The 17,660-nt window shown below is 37.0% G+C and overlaps 1 pseudogene; it reads left to right on the top strand.

Annotated features, from left to right (window-relative positions):
• The first annotated feature begins 8,885 nt into the window (after positions 1-8,885).
• LOC134496307 (zona pellucida-binding protein 2-like) overlaps positions 8,886-17,660 on the top strand; it is a 32,719-nt pseudogene continuing 23,944 nt past the window's right edge.

A 17,660-nucleotide genomic window follows, 5' to 3' on the forward strand; every position in this document is an offset into this window, starting at 1 on the left:
AGTACTTAACAAGAATCCTAACAAACTGAAGAAGCGTGGGAAAAACCCAGACATATAATCCCCAAGGGTTAAGGCGGTCCCGATCTGTGTCTCTTTGAATGGCTGAACAGTTCCTCAGTGCTACGCATGCGCTTGACAGTCTGGATGGGAGCCCCCTGCTCGCCATCCTTACTCATGACAATATGCAAAGTTGACTTGCTTGAGGAAAGGAGAAGAACCTAGGACCAGCTGTCTAGAAATGAATACTTCATGATATTACAGAAGGGGCATCCAATCATTTTCAGGCTAAGGACTTCACTTTGCCTTTGAGTGATGAGCTGAAGCCATAATCCAAGAATTAAGTAGGGCCAGAATGAAATAATAGATGTGATTAGGACAAAAATTAAATTTCATTTAGTGTAAGTTAATTGAAATATAATTAAAATTGAATTGTTTGCAACTGTGCTTTTAGTGGCTCCCCCTTTTGGGGGGGTGGGACATCTTGTATCCTTTTCCTCTTAGCTTCCTTGCAATAAAATCCTACTTCTCTGAATTTATTAATAACAGCTTTCTTGATATCCAGGGTATATGTTTTGTACTCACTGTAGTTTCTTGGTTTCAAAAATGCTTTTTCAAGCTACTTCCATCTGCCTACTAAGTGTTTCCTACTGATTAAGATAATCAAAGATAGCCAAATCCCATATACTCTTTTTCACCCAAAGAAAAAAGTGTCAACAAGACTAAAAGTTCCTGAAAGAACTATGCTTGGCAGAGTTTGTAATTAAACTCAGCCCTCACTATTACTACTTCATGGCTCTCTGAAAAATCTGCAGTTTGCTTTTGGAATACCTTCTCCTTTTTGGGTGGTCAATCATAGATTGTGATTGTGTTCCATCTCCACTTGGATTTTACATTTGTTTTTATGTATATTTTAATGGTAATTTTAGGTGGTTATGTTTTTAGTGTTATTTTATTGTAAACCGCCCAGAGTCCCCCACTGGGGAGATGGGCGGTGATATAAATTTAATAAATAAAATAATAATAAAATAGACATTGGCAACAGTACTGTTTTTATTTCTTCTTCCACTTATTTTAACTCAAATGCTGTCTACTGCACCACCAAGTTCATTCCTATAGATTTCTGAGCAGATGAGGATATTTTTAACATGTAGTGCAATTTCACTTTCCTTTTGGTTGCTTCTGTTTCTCTTGAACAGATGTATCCTTCAATTGTTCAGTCTGCTCCAGCAGGATGGGCATGCTCCGGGTCCCATCAGCCAAGGAATGGCTCTGGAACATCATCCCTCCTGAGAGTAGGATGGTCCTGACCTTTTTGGCTTTTCAGAAGGCCTTGAAGACCTGGCTTTGTGCCCAGGCCTGGGGCCCCAAGTGTGTGAAGGGCCCCATTTCATGGTTGTGCTGACACCAATGGCTTTTAAGATCTCTCGGCTATATTTATATTTAATTTTTGGTATTGTTTTTATTGTTGATTTTTTTATTATTATTGTTAGCTGCCCAGAGTCACTGGTTTGAGATGGGTGGCTATATAAATTGAATGAATAAATAAATAAATAAATAAATAAAATAATAAATAAAAATTGTTGTATTCCAAAGCTCCCAGTTATATCTATTAATCATGTTCATTATCCTGTATTAAATATTCAGCCTCGAGTTATTTTTCATACTCTATTAATATATAGATTGTGAATTCAACAGTTAATTTTAATGTTAATGTCATGTTCACCGTTGCGGTGCTTCTGCATCATAACGGTTTACTTGCCAAGGTGCTGATACGTGTACTGGCTGGGAGGGTGCTGCTGAGGGACCTTGTACAGGAGACGTGCTGGACTGTGCCAGGGAGGAAAGTGTTTCGGCTGTCTCTTAAATGTCAAGGTCTTTTTGCCCGTTGATCAGCAGAGCTCGTTAGGAGCACCTGGGAATGTGGGGGTGGACTGATGTTTGAAACGATGCTATTTAGTTTGAGTTTAGGCACACTTTTCTCATTCTCAGCTTTTTACCTGTTTGCACTCTGTTCTAAATAAACCCAGAACCTGAATTGTGATTTTGAGTCTGAGAGTTTTATTTGGATTAAGGCAATCATTACAGATAATGATAATGATAAATAATTTTATAGACCAATGTTTTTCCTGAACTTCAGTTAAATACCTTGATGGGCCCACTACACCTATTTTTCACTTTCTTGTACAGTGTCTGAGTCCTAATTTATAATTTTCAACCATCACAGGATTTAGTTTAAAGCTTGCCATGTTTGAGCCAAATCCCTTTCCCCCTCCATCCTATTTATTTCTTTTTCCACTGTACATCACCATAATTCAATCAAGACTCATGGCAGTTAATAATAACTGCTGAGAATCTCTATTTGGTTTGCAACAGGATATAAATGCATTAAATAAATTAAATAAATAAATGGACAATAAAACATCCACAGTATTATTAGATAAACAACACGTCCATAGTAAATTAGAGTGATTTTTTTCCATTAGTGAGATATAACTCACTTCAGATCAATTCAGCTCCTCAGTTAAACACATTGAACCTAGATAGACCCATTCAACCTACAAGTTCTCAGCTCAGTTTTAGCAACCATCTTACATAATATGTTGTCCAGAAAGTATATAGATCATGTTCCCCAAAAGAAACTACTTCACATGTGCAAATTTCCATAGCCAGTAATTCACACACAGTATTTTCATTTCAACTTCTCTTCCTTTGACTAAAAGAACAAATGCCTAAACAAATTGCCTAAACTCCCTAGTTCTTGAGCTACAGTTGATATCCTGTCTCGAAGAGTGCCTCTTCTATTTTATGAAATTTCTAAGTTTCTCTAATATGGAACCACTACATGCTGGACAGAGTCTTGTAAAATTATTTCAGATTGCATAATGAGAGGTCATGCTGCTTGAATATAACTTCCAAAATACAACAATTTAGCATTTATTGGTCAGATTCTTGAATTTGGACCAAAAACATACTGAAAATAAACATGAATGTCTCAAAAAGGCCACATTATAAGCAACTGTAACTGTCCCAAAACTTTGAAAATCCCTTTCTCAAGAGGTTTTCATATTTCCATTTCTGTTATTGTTTTACAAGTAAGCCTGAACTATTTGTGGAGAATTTTAGACCCTACTTTCTGCTTTTTGTATCAATATTTTATTTTGTAAATTGCTTTGTAAACAGTTGTTGAAAAGCAATCTATACATCTTGGAACTTTTAGAATACTGCAACTATTAAAGATAAAGTCACCTTGTCCTATTTTTCATACTAGTTATCCAAGTAATTAATGTAAGAAATTCAGAACCAAAGTCAATGTCTGAGCAATCCTCTGAAAAACACAGATACCTAGTTAAATATTCTCATTTAAGTGAATGGTAAATGCCAATTCTGTCTACTTCATTTTCCTAGGTAGAACTCAGTGGCCTTAGAAAACGGTGATAATATTAATATTTTAATAATTGTAGAGCTATTTTATCAAGTGATATTTGGCAAGGAATTTTTCATGCTGGGTAAGAGAATGTCTGACTCTGCTTAACTCTCTTCTCGTAAGAACTTTCATGCTTCCCATACAATGTTTTGTTATCCTTGGTGAAACTCTGTAAAGTAGATCAGTTTTAGATTCCTGTTGTGGGTTCCTTTTTTGAACTACCAATAACCAAATTGACTCAGACTCACTAGACACAAAGCACTGGAAAGGTGGACTTGGGTTTTTGTATCTCCCTTCAATGATACATCCCCCTATTTTACAAAAGGAAAGCTTACAAAACAAAGGGGGGGATTGTAAATTATAAATGCTTTCAACTACTAATTAAACTTAATAATGAAACTATTTTCTATTTTAACTATTTTCTATAAGATCTTTATACTATATTCTTTAAAATCCATTTGCACTATATTTTCACATCTTTCTATTCTATATCTCTAATATATTTGTTTATTACTGACCATCTATTTCTGTTATCTTAATCCCTATGTATCTCCATTGTCATTTTGTATAGAGCTGTACTCCTTTTTCTATAGACTTTGAACTTTGATCCTTTTAATTTCTGTTTTCTATTTCTCTTCTGTCAAAGTCTTTATTTTTCTTTCCCTTTTCTGCTTTTTGTCCTGACAATGGCGAAGGAACAAGAAGGGAGTTGGAGGAAGGACTACAGGTACTTACAATCTGCTCAGGCAGCCTGCCCTTCCACAGTTCCCAAGAAGTGGGATTTGCAACCACAGGTTGTAGTTAGACAGAGGTTATTATGTTTACCTGGCAGGGGAGATAACTTGATCACAGATTGCAGTGTAGTATACTGTCATGCAATATTCCAGCTGTTCATGCCTTCTATTGATCTATTTCACTCCTTTTCATCTTATTCCATCAATTTTCTTCCCATCAAAAGATGGCAGCATTTTTAGTCCACAGCAAGCTGTTTGAGATTTCTCCCTTAAGTATTTTTTGCCTTTTCATTTCTTAGTGTTTAGCTGGAGGAGAGGAAATGAAACTGTGTTTGTTAGTTTTGTTCATTTTCCAGGTATCAGTTGATTGGAATGACGCTAAGAAAATATTTATATCTTCAGCTGGTCATGTATATAACTGAGTAAGCATATTATTTCTGAAATCTACAATGTTTCATTAGGTGAGTGGTATATAGTTAGACTAGTAATGTGAATGAAGATGGCCTAATTATTTTAATCAAAATCATAATATGCTTTGTAGAATTGTGTTTTGATTTGTTTTGTTTCCTTCTCGTTTTATATTGTCTTAGTTGGAAGTCCATGTTTTATGAGTAAAATGTGCCAGTTAAGGAAAAAAGCAATATACTTGAAGAGAGAAACCAGAAGCATATCACAAAAAACAGAAATTCTATCTAAATCCATTACTTCTGTTGCAGAAGCTCAGCAGACTTCTATTCAAATAGTTGGAACAGAAGAAAGAACTGGTAACACAAATTTCTTCACCTGTTTAAAAGCTGTCTTTTTGCTGCATCTTTATTCCTTGTTATATTTTTAATGGCTGGGGTCCATGGGATCCACAGAATTATAAACTAGTCAATCATATTTTTACCTAGCATGTTGTATGAAAACAGCTCATGGGGTTAGTTTGTGGTTCAGTGGGTCATATGAACACAAAAAATATGATTAAATCAGTAAACCTTGATTTAATTAACCGAAAGATAGTAGTTTGTGAACACAGACAGTTTTGCAATATACAGTATAAATCTGATTATAAGCAGAATTAAGCACAATTTCATTGAATTTAAGGTCTTAAACTACACCTATTTTTACATAGGAAGATAGCCTTTAAACATTTCCAGTGGAGAACTTCTAGCACTGCCAATGAAAACATTATGCATCTCTTCCGCTTCTTATCGTAAGAATGGACAGCCCACACAGGCTATAGTAAATGTCCTAGCTCCTATTTGTGATTTGCAGCCTCCCCAAACCTATCCTGGGGTGAATGGGACTAAAATATTCAGTTCTGTTGTTTGAAGAGGGGGAGGAGTAAAGGTTTATAACTGGTGCCATAAACATTTCAGAGTTATGCAAAAAGGGCCTGTTCAGTCCAGTGATATAATGATTTCACTAGCCATGTCTTCTGCTGCCTACATATAGGATATAAAAACTCTAGCCACCCCTGCTGCCCCAGGCCAAGAAAGGTGGCCCATGCTTGCCTTAATAGATTTTCTGTGCTAAGAAAATAAGATGCCTGGGGAAGCCCAAAACAGTAAGCAGCAAAAGAGAAGGCTGGTTACTCTTTTTACCATAGTCACAGATCAACTGAGCTGCCCCAGGTCTGGGGCATGCCTTTTTCCCCTTGGAGCTCAATAGTATTGTTTGATTATCAGACCTTAAGCTGAGAGGAGCCAATGTTTTCTTTGTTCCTAAATAATACATGAAACCCAACACAGATTTATATACATATACAGGTGGTCCTCGGTTAACAACCACTCGTTCAGTCACAGTTCGAACTTATAACAGCGCTGAATCAGGTACTTACAATCAGTCCTCAAACTTCTGGCTGTCTCAGCACCCCATGGTCATGTGACCATGATCTGGTCTCTTGGCAACCGGCCTGTAATTCTGACCGTTGTAGCATCACGTGATCATGATTTGCAACTCCTTCTGCTGGCTTCCCACAAGCAAAATGAATGGGAAAGCTGCCAGGAAGTCAGTAGTTGCAGTCACGTGACATCCTCGCTTAACAATCCGTGGTAATTTGCTTAATGACGGTAACTGGGGACTGCCAGGACTGCCATCGCTAAGCAGCACGGTCACATGACACCATGCTTTACGACTGCATTGCTTAGCAATGGAAATTCTGGTCCCAATTACCATTGTTAAGTGAGGACTACCTATATAACAAATATATTCAGTCCTCAACCATTTTAATTGTATATATACTGACTATAACTGGGGCCTAATTTTTAGGCTTGCTTTCATCTGTGGAGTCCTTGGTGCTCTCTGAGCCTTGTTGTTTTCTTGCAGACATTAAATTGCCAGACTAGGCAACATCTTCAGTGCAAAGAGGGAGTGGGCCTTGCTCTCAGTTTATATACTGTGGCTTGCCCTGCTTGTGTTGGTAGGGGTGTTGTTCTCTCCTTGGGAGTTCTTTGATTGGGCTGTTGTTTGCTGCTTGGTTGATTGCCTGAGTTAATAGTTCCTTGATTAGGGTGTATTGTGCTGGTTGATGGTTCATCTGGTGTTAATCCTAGTGTTGGCAAGGGAGTGTACTGGTCTTTTGGCTTTTCTATTGTCTCTTTTGAATGGCATGTAAATGTTGTTTACCTCTATGTGTAAACAACATTTACATACCATTCAAAAGAGACAATAGAAAAGCCAAAAGACCAGTACACTCCCTTGCCAGCAATCAACACCCAGATAATGCAAAAATCAACACATAATAGCATTTAGTTTTGCTGTAATTGCCAAAAACTGAGGGCAATAATTCTCCTCATGCTTAGACGTAAAGAGATACAGAATTCCTTTTAGACTCTCTTGGCCCTTCTGAATTAAGGTAGCTCATGACAAATAATGACAAGCCCCAAGTCTCCCAGTAAGCTCCATGGTCAAGGCGAGTCTCAATCTTCCAAGTCCACATCCATGTCCTTAACACAATACTACATAAATTTCTTGAGGGAAGAGTAGGATGAAAATAAAACAAGTTTAAGCACTTCATCTTTGTAGAATATATCAATTATCTTACTGCTCACAATAAATAGGTATTATTTTTATTATTAGATGATGTTTGCTCACAAGTAAATGTTTTTAGCATCAGGGCAAGAGAAGGCACTATCTACAGCAGGGTTTCTCAACCAGGGTTCCATGGAGCCCTAGGTCACTAGGGGTTCCCTGGGAGATCACGACTTAAAAAATTATTTCAAATTTGGGCAACTTCACATTAAAGAGTTAAGTTTCATTATTTTTAGTTTAAGAATACTGTTAATGCATATATACAGGCCTACACATGAAAGGAATATAATAATTTTGTAACTTCTGGCCTATATTTGAGCCTGAATGTGCAGGGGTTCCCTGAGGCCTGAAAAATATTTCAGGGGTTCCTCCAGGGTCAGAAGGTTGAGAAAGGCTGATCTACAGTGTTCCTTTGAAGAGTTAAATTAATGTTAAGTGTAAAAGTTTGCAGATGGTCAATTTTCCTTTTTTTTATTGCTCAAAATTGGCCAATTGTTCTGTTCTGTTCTGTTCTATTCTTCTCTTCTCTTCTCTGGTCTATCATATGAGAAAAATCCATGAAGATTTTTTTTTCCCTAGAATTTATTATTTTTCTCTCTAGTCCAGAGCATTGAGCCCCTGTTGTTGTTAGTTGCCGTCGAGTCATTTACAACTCATAGCAACCCTATGTATAACAGAACAAAATGCTGTTCGGTCTTGCGCCATTTTTATAGCACCCACAGTACTGTTTCCATGTTTGATTATAGATAATCTTCCTTCCAATTTCTAATTCCAGAATTACCCTTTTCTCTCATTCTAAGCATAGTTTCCCATGTATAATTTTACATATTTAAAAAACTCTAGGTGGAAAAGATGCACCTTGATTGAGAAAACAGGAGAGATTTCTTTTGTTCTGCTTTTTTGGGATAAGTTGGTATATGCAAATGGAATTTTTTGATTAAGCTAAAAATATGCATATTACTATCTCTGGTAACTCTTAATAGATTTTTGCTGATTAAGATTGAAAGATGAGTTTTCATAATTTGATTATTGTTAAGGAATGAGATATGGGAAGAAGAGTCCTTTTTTGTTTTTTTTATTGAATTACTAGAGAAGGTGTTAAGTTACAGTGATTGTCTATAGTATGGAAGGAGGGGGGAGTCATCTTTTATATATCTGTCCTTTTTCTCTTTTCTCTTTTCCACTTTCTTTTGTCTTTTTTACTTCTTTTTCTTTTTCTTTGCTTTTTATATTTCTTGTAGTTTGTTTTAGTGTTTTATCTTTGTATTTTAAAGCTGTAAAAAAATTATTTTTAAAAAAAAAGTCAGGAAAGGATTGTGTTCTCTACCTCCTTCTCTAGTCATAGGTTCTGTATCCCAGAGTAGTCAAATGTCTATGCATTTTACGCATAGGTTGTTCATCCTGGAAAGAACAATTCATTCTTAGCCTCAGACCTATGGAACAAAAATGTATTAATACTTTTCCATTAATTTATTTTAATGGGAGAACAAAACCTTTAATCGGAGTAGGCCAATATGATGTAATTCACCAAACTTCTTCATTCTTTTCATTCACTTCACAGAAATAAGCCTTTATGGGATATTATTTGCATTATTTTTTGTTAAATTGGGTATAATCCTGTATCTCATGTGATTTTTCCTACTTCAGTTCCAGTATATGTTGTTATTGATTCAAAAAAAAGGATTCTAAACTGTTTGACTGAAAAGCTATTAATGCAAAGAATCATTGATCCAAAATACCAATGGACCGGTCCCATAGGGCAAATAACTAGAGGTAATTATTGTTTTATTTGTAAGCAAAATTAGGAATGCTATTTTTAACACAGTTATTGTTGAGTAGGGGTGAGCAACCAGAGCCTTTGGGCCAGTTCTGTTTTTGCATTCTTCCAACGTGTTCATATTGTGCCACTAAAAATTGGCAGCAAAGTACTGATTTGGTCAATATCCTCCTTCTGGGGGATAAAATAAGGGGTAACCCTCAAATTTCAAAGCCTGAAATAGTAAAACAAAATCTGTTTTCTCTTCTTCAGGAACATAATTGCATTAATAACAACACTCCTGCAATTCTTGCAGGTCAAACAATTTTAAAAAGTTTAAAGTAGAACCTCTGGCCACAAAAGATTGCCTGTAAAGATTGCTGTAAAGTAACCCATATTGAACGAGAAGTTGTCAAATTTTAATGCATTAATATCTGTGCTCCCATAATTCTTGATCTGTTGCATGTTCCTTTAAATAATAGTCCTATGCAAGGCTGTGGTGTGGCAGTTGACAATATAGCAATTTTGTTGGTTGATTTCATGTCAGTAAAGTGAGTTCAGCAAAGACCACTTTTTCATTGGGATTGATGGAAGTATATTGGACCATGATCTATTATTAACTGCTTCATTTGCAACTTGCATTTTTGAAGAGAGTAAAAATAATTACATATTTATGATAAAGAAGCTTGGAGAAGAGATCTATACAGTTTAGAAGGAATACTTTGCCATAGAACTAGAACTAATAAACTCGTTTTATGGATTTGTCTGTTGTTATTAAGGTGTCCTGTATTTTTTTTAACTTATTAGAACTTCCAGACAGTATTCCAATCCCACTAGGAATCATGATGATCCCCACTATCCTCAATCAGGACATGCCACAATTAGTGCCTTGAGAGTGCACTCTGTTCTTATTTCTTTTATTATCTGGGGAATACAGTAGTAGAAACAATGATGACAATAGTCATTCCCCATATAGTTTGTTTCTGCTTCCTGCCACTAGCAGGATAGTCTCTGTTCTCAGTGGTGGAAAGTCCAGTTCATTTACCTGTCTCCCAGGTTCCTGCCATAGAAGGAATACAGTGAACCCAAATGCAGTGTACCTGGCATACTAGTAACTATAATTCAACAGGCAACAGAAAAATACCACCTGGGTTAGCATGGAAACACAGGGAATGTCACTGAAATATTTGTTTTTTCTGTGAAAAGAGGGGGTGGGTTTAGGCATGAACCAAGACAAATGGGATAAGTCTGACTGGCAAATAATATCATCTGGGCCTTACATTGGAATCAGGGATTACAAAGAGAAAATATTACAGGTAGTCTTAATTTATTGTCCACTTGTTCAGCAACTGTTCAAAGTTATGACAGTGCTGAACGAGGGGTACTTACGGCGGTCCTCGTAGTTGCAGCCATAGCAGCATCTCTGCAGTCACATGATTACGGTTGGGCACTTGGCAACTGGCTCACAATTACAATGTCACAGCAACCCTTGGTCATGTGATCACCATTTGTGCCCTTCACTGCCAGCTTCTGACAAGCAAAGTCAATGGGGTAGCTGGCAGGAGGTTGCAAATGGCAATCACATGACCACGCAACACTGCAACCACGCAGGATTCACCTAACAATGGCAACTGGGACTGCTGGAATGGTCATCGTAAGCTGGCACAGTCATGTGATATCATGCCTTACGACCGCATCTCTCAGCAACAGAGTTCCTAGTCCCAATTACTGTAGGTAAGCGAGGACTACCTGCATTCTTAAACTTTTTGAAATTTATCTGAAACTAGTTTTAATTATGTTTTTATCTGTTTTTATGAGAGTTTAATTGTTCATATCTTATTTTGCACAGTATTGTTAGATTAGATAGGTGAAATATAAATAACAAATACTAATATTTAATATTTGTTCTGAACAAAACTTCAAAGTGAAGAAAGCCTTGTGAGGTGAATGGATTTTATATGTGTTATGTTGTTTATTTTTGCTTTAAACAACTATTTGGCCAAAGGACCTTTTATTTAAAATATTATTAGTTTCCTAGTACAAACTAATTCTGGAGTTATTATGCGTAGATATAGAAGGATTGCAACAAAATCTATTATGCCAGCATAACCTCAGGTTATGATAATATAGGAACGTTACAACCGTCTGTTCAGTAAATATTACATCATTATAATCTTTGTATAAGCACTAAGAAATCTAAATGGGAGAGTTTATCAGAAGAAATTGAATTGGAAATATAATGGCCAAAGAACAGAGAAAGGGCATTTCAAGAATATGTGAAGAATAAACAGTGAAATAACCTCCCTTCCAGTGTGGTAACTTAAAATAATAGAATTGTAGGGTTGGAAGGGACCACAGGGATCATCTAGTTCAACATTCTGCAGTCCGCAAGAAAACCAATTAAACTATCCTCAAGAGGTAATTCTCCATAATTCTCTTAAAAATCTCCCAAGACGAAAAACCCACAACTTGCTTAGGTAGGTGGTTTCACAGTACAGATCTTACTATTAGGAAGTTTAAACAACATCAAGGTATTTGCACCTTACACCCATGTGGAACCTTGTCAAAAGCTTTGCTGATATTGAGGCAGATTATATCCACATCATTCCATTCAGGTCAAACCTTGTCAAAGGATGAGACAAGGTTTGTCTCACATGACCTGTTTTTGACAGAACTGTGTTGACTCTTAGCAATTGTAGCATCATCTTCAATATACTTTATCAGCTGCTTGAACATCTTTCCAGGTATTAATGTTAGTTTCACTGGTCAGCAATTACTGATATCCATTTTTTTGTCCTTTCTTAAGAGAGAGAGCACATTTGCCCTTCTCCAATACTGTTCTACTTGCTAGGAGAACATAGGATTGCAATTATGGTGTGTGTGTGTGTTATTGATTGCTAACTCAGAAGAATTTGTTTGTGTTGTGTTCAATTTACATAGCCGTCCATCTAAGACCAGTGACTCTGGGCGGCAAACAGTCATAGAATGATAGAACTAAAACAATAACCAAAAAAGCACCCATGCAGTACATACTTTAATTGTTTTGGAGAGGTCAAGGCCACACTGATTGGCATGAGTGGCAGCAAATGCCTGGAACTGGAATTTTCCATGTTTCCCTAGATTCAGGGATAATTTTGGCAGGGGAGTCCTTTGTTTTTTTCAAATGGTATTCTTCTATTTCTACTTTGCTTGTTTATATACTAGTGTGTGGTTTATTAAGGGCTATATGAAAATGCATGGTAGGAGTATTTTACACAAAGAATTCTGCCCTACTGCTAAATATCAGGCTTCAGGACTTTAGAATTAATTAGTTTGTGTTACAATTTAATGTCACATTTTTTATATTTGAACTGTTTTTATTTATAGAATCTCAAAGATTTGTTTTAAATGGTGATGGTAGCTTGGAGATTTATAAAATTACAGGCAGTGACTCTGGGAGTTATACTTGCAAAGCAAACTATATATATAATAATGAACAACTGACTACAGAAATCCATTTTATGGTCTATGGTAAGTAAGGGTTTAGTAATTTTGTTTTTTTTATTTTGTAACTGTGATATTAACTTATAAAAAACACACTCATATGCAAGAAAACAGTATAAAAAAACAAATGACATTTTACAGTATTAAAACCTAGGTCTATTGAAACTAAATATGGGGAGATTCATGAACAATGCTTCTTTACACAATAATTAGAATTTGTGCCATCAGAAGTTGTCACCAGTTTAAATTGTTTAAAGGGTAAACCAATTCATGGAGGACTGGACTGTCAAAAGTTACTAGACTTGATTACTGTATACTGTTTCTTCAATCACAGGCAGCATACCTTAAATACCAGATGCTGGGAAGGGTTAGTGTTCTCCCTTTCTTCCTCCAAGAGTTTTAAATGCTCATGTTAAATAATTACTACCTGCCCATAAAGCCTAATAGATTGTCTAGTAGCATCTGGAGAATACTAGCTCAAAGTAGGTGGGAGAGTACTGTAGCTCTTTAGGGTCAGTTAGAGTTACTAGAGAGTAATTTGAGTTTGTTGAATGAGGGACTATGTGCAGCTTTATGGCATGGACCTCATCTCCAGACATCACTTGTGGTAGGCTGACCATATTTCCTTGAGACAAAAACGGACATTGGGATGGCAAAACAGGACGGGGCTAAACTTACGTAATATTATGTAATATTCCATATTCATGAAAAAGTAAGACAATAAAAAAAGTTTTTAAAGAGTTTTTAAGATCCATTTGCTGGTTGTTGCTGGGAAGGTGCAGGAGGGGGAGGTGCAGCAGTGGATGTGTCCGGAGAGGCTGGTGCAGGGGTGGTGTTGGGCGGAGAGGTTGCAGGAGGGCTGAGGGTGGCAGAGAGCTGGGACGGGAGGACAGGAACGGAGGTGGCAGCAGGCTGGAGAAGTGCAGGAGGGCTGAAGGAGGGCAAGCTGGAGCAGAACAGAAATGGAGGAGTCTAGTGAATGGTTGTCCCCAACAACCTGTTCCTCTCTGGTGCACCCTTTTATTTTCTTCCCGTTTTCACCTGAGAGCCAATCAGCTTCTTTTCTGCTGGACGCACTTTTCCGACAGTCTTCCACTGCATTGATTGGCTGCAGCGACTCTTCCTCTTGCTTACCGCCAATCAGCTGTTCCTACAGTTCCCGCTCTAGGTTTCCCACCAGATTGAGAACTACTGCCAGTGGGTAAGTCAGCCTCCTTTTCAATTTCAATTTCAATTTTCTCCCACTTTTCCCAATAATGGCTCCAACATTTTTTAAAAAACGGGACAAAATTGAAATTTATATTAAAATGACGGGATGGTCGGGAAATGTTAAAAAAATGGGACTGTCCTGTTCAAAATGGTATGTATGGTCAGCCTACCTTGTGGACACTTAGAAAATTAATTGATGTGCCCAGTCATTAAATTACTCAATAGCTATTGGTGATTTCTTCTCTTCCCAACTGCTTTCTTTATAAGGTTATAGACCTCACATGTCTTGCTGGGCCAGTCAAAACAGATACAAATATAGATACTGTCAAAACAGATAGAAAAATATATACATTGGATTCTGCCCTTCAGGGCTAGCATTCTCTAATTTTAATTGTTGTTATATCACTTTACTGTTTATCTGTCTCTGGGTTCATGTGTAGAGTTGGACTGTGCTTTGGGCCTGACAACACAATTACTTAAAAGTTCAATTCACCATCATCTTTTACGGAGCACATTCCATTCCAATATGCTATTTTGGTATCTTGTGTTTCCATTTTCTGGAGTTGGAAGCATGTTCCATATCTCTTCTGCAACTGGGTAGATTTGGCTCCTCCAATCTGTAGGCATAAATTCACTAAATTTAAGCTCTGAGCATTAGTCCATTTAACATCTTAAAGCAGAAGTCTAGAGTACCAACTTTAATAATCTCTTGGTATTAATTATAAACTCTGGGAATCAGTCTCTCAGATTAGGTAAACTGAGTTCCTGAATCTAACAAATTTCTGAGAATCAATCCTATAGACCTTGCAATCATCATCTGTCCCATCTCCTTTGCCATCATTAATTGGAAATGGGTTTCCTTTGTTAAAAAAAAAAAGCTGCTTAGTTGATACATACTAAGATTAGAGGCATCAAAAACATATTACCTATATTCAGTCAAACTGAAGAAAAGGCTTCAGTACAGTACTTTGACTTCAGGGCAGCACAATTAGTATGCTTAAAACAGAATGAACTACATTAATAAATCAATTATTACGGGTCTTAAAATATTAAGTATTTTTCTTATGATCTTAAAATATTAATCAACAAAATACTGTTTTTCAGATTTATTGAATAAACCAGATAATGTTTTTAGGGACTGGTTTTATGTTAACACTGTAAAATAGACGAGGGGTATATGATATGGGCTTTTGCTATAATTGCCCTATCTGTCTCTGATAGCCATAGGTTGTTAATAGGATTTGTTTTGTTTATTAGATTTAGAAGGCTGCTCAATTTCACAAGAGAATGGGCAGTGTACAACGTTAAAAAAAATTAGCAAAAACAGTAAAAAGAGAACCATGCTCATCCAGAAAATATGTAACTCTTTGGAGTTAAATTTAATTAATCCACAGGTTTAGCTGACTTGTTGGGTGTTCCCAAACACATTAACCCCATCATTGATGCACTTAAGTGTACTATGGGAACAGGACCAGCATGTTGGTTTTCAGCCTAATTTAGCAGACCTTTTCTTATATGTAATTATAGACTATTTTGAAGATGGCAGCAGCACTTTCCTCCCTCTCACTTTGAGCCACACTCTGCCTTTTATTGAGCGAGTAACTGTAAAGAAGAGAGGAAAACTTACAATCTTTGATATGTTGATCTCACACACTTTCTGGAATGCTAACAGCCTCTAATAGCTCCCCAGCATGAGAAGGAAAAAGAGAACCAGGAATAGCCCCTGCTTTTCAAAATATCACAAAGTATCTAAACCATTGAAGATCGACAAGCAGCTATCAGCAAAGGAACAAGTGAGCAATCCAAATAAAATAAGTCTCTCAGATGCTTGGAAGTCTGATAGCAGACTAAGTATATTACAACAAGGATCTCTCTCCTACACTGACTCACATGATGATCTGTAGTCTCTTCTTCCCTCCCTAAACCAAGAATATTTTTGGGATGATGACTCATGATGAAAAGACATCCCCCCTCCAGGCTCTGTGTTCTCAAAGGAGCAAACTGCAGAGCTAAATGAAATATTCCAAAAGAGACAAAATGACTCACTATATAAGAATTCTGTTAAATACTTTGTTGCTAAACAATGCCTTTTGACTGCTGGAACTGTGATAGCAATATTCGAACAGATGGCAATAATCAGCAAGAAAATGAACAAGCTGAAAGATATATTTAATAGCTTTGGCAAGTCCTGTAGTGAAGATTTGAACCCTTCCCCAAAAGATAAAAATCCTAAATTACAAACTATTAACAAACAAGCCTTGAACACCATGAGTAGAAGTCAACATACTCCTGAAGAAAACAGGAGGAATTCTTATGTCTATCAATCCAATCAAATTTTATTAAATATTGTCTGTAACAGGATCAACAGGGGGAGATGGTAATCTAAAGGATCTATTGGGCACTCCTTAAGTGAACTCCTGCATTGTAGGATATATTCATTTGATTTTAAGGAAAGTGGTTGCCTAGCCTGAAGGCAAACAAAGGGTTCTGCTAATATTTGAAAATGCAGCAATTCCATCCATGCTGCAGAAGATGAGTACCTTTCTGGCAACCTTTGATATCTGCCCCACACATGTATTTAAAGAAGAATAATCAACTTTTCTTCTGAGATAGATGTTTGGGGGAGATGGGTGGTAACTAAATTTGAATAATAAATTAATTAAGTCATTACTCCAAGTTAAAAGACAAGTATCAACTCTGAATGCTAACCATAATCGCTCACCACAGTCTGGATAGATACTGGAAGCCATTCAGGCTCCACTACTATGACCTTGTTGGAGCAATGCCCAGCTGGTCACTCTAGCAACTGTGAAGCCATTAGTGGACAGCTAGGACCACTGAATGGAGCAGAGCTTAACACAGCGAAAGATGCGCACAGAAAAAGAATATTATCTAAAATAGCTTTAATGAGCATGTTAGAGAAATATAGGTTATTGATCTTACACACTTAGCCCACCCAAGCATAAAGAATTACACACTTAGACAAAGTAGGTTCAAAAGTAAGTAAAAAGAGTCTTACTGATTTATTTGGTCCAGTTACATCTCAGAAGAAAAGTTGATTATTCTGGTTCTTCTTTCTGTTCCCTAAACTTAATTTACCCTCAGCCCTCATTGCTGCTGAAGGCTGTGTGGAGAAAGGGGCAAAATCTTGACTCTGGGCCCAAACATGTGGCCCAGAGATGGAAAGAGCACACAGCCACATGGTGCTTCATTCCCTGATGGTGAAGGAGGAAGAGGAACTGAGGAATGTGGGAGAGGAAACAAACAGCCTCCTCCAGAAGCACATAGAGAATTTGCATCCTAGAGCGAACTCATCCACATGCTAATGAGGCATGCTGATTTGCTGATGCCACCAACAAACTGAAGGGAGTCTTGCTTGGGTACATTTGAATATAATCTGCTTAATTCTTTCAGCTGGATGCTGTGGGAGGAACAAGTAGATATCTTAGCAAAGATTGAAGAGTTCACTCAAGCTATGTACATAATTCAAAAGACTGCTGAACTTTTGTATGATTGCTTGTCACAGAACAATAAAGTAAACAGAACTAATCAAATTAACCCACAGGCTACTACTAAACAATTAGAACATACTGTTATACCTGAAAAGCCTTCCAATAACAGCAAGGAGGAAAACAAGACAATAAGGAAGAAAGCAATAATAGCAAGGAAGAAAGCAAACAATCACCAAGTAAGAAGCAGCAAATAGAGATTCTGATGGAACCAGAATGTGATAAGGAAAGGGAAATCATACAGCATTCAGAAGAAAGATACGGAATTAAGAGGCTACAGTGAGTTCCCTACTAATTGAATTACAGCCATATACTGTACTAGAGGAAACATACTCCAATCCCTTTGGAGATCACATCTGTACTACACACAACTCAGGAAACTCAGAAAGATGAAGCAAAATTAACTCAGACAACCTCCAAGAATGTAACTACTTATCTCCCCTTATACCCAAGTCCCTCTGAAGAGTAATTGGCCTCAGGCCCAGTCAGTGGATTATGATGGACCATTACGAGATTTGGAAGAGCCACAG

Source organism: Candoia aspera, chromosome 4, assembly GCF_035149785.1.
Source record: "Candoia aspera isolate rCanAsp1 chromosome 4, rCanAsp1.hap2, whole genome shotgun sequence".
NCBI classification, from domain to species: domain Eukaryota; kingdom Metazoa; phylum Chordata; class Lepidosauria; order Squamata; family Boidae; genus Candoia; species Candoia aspera.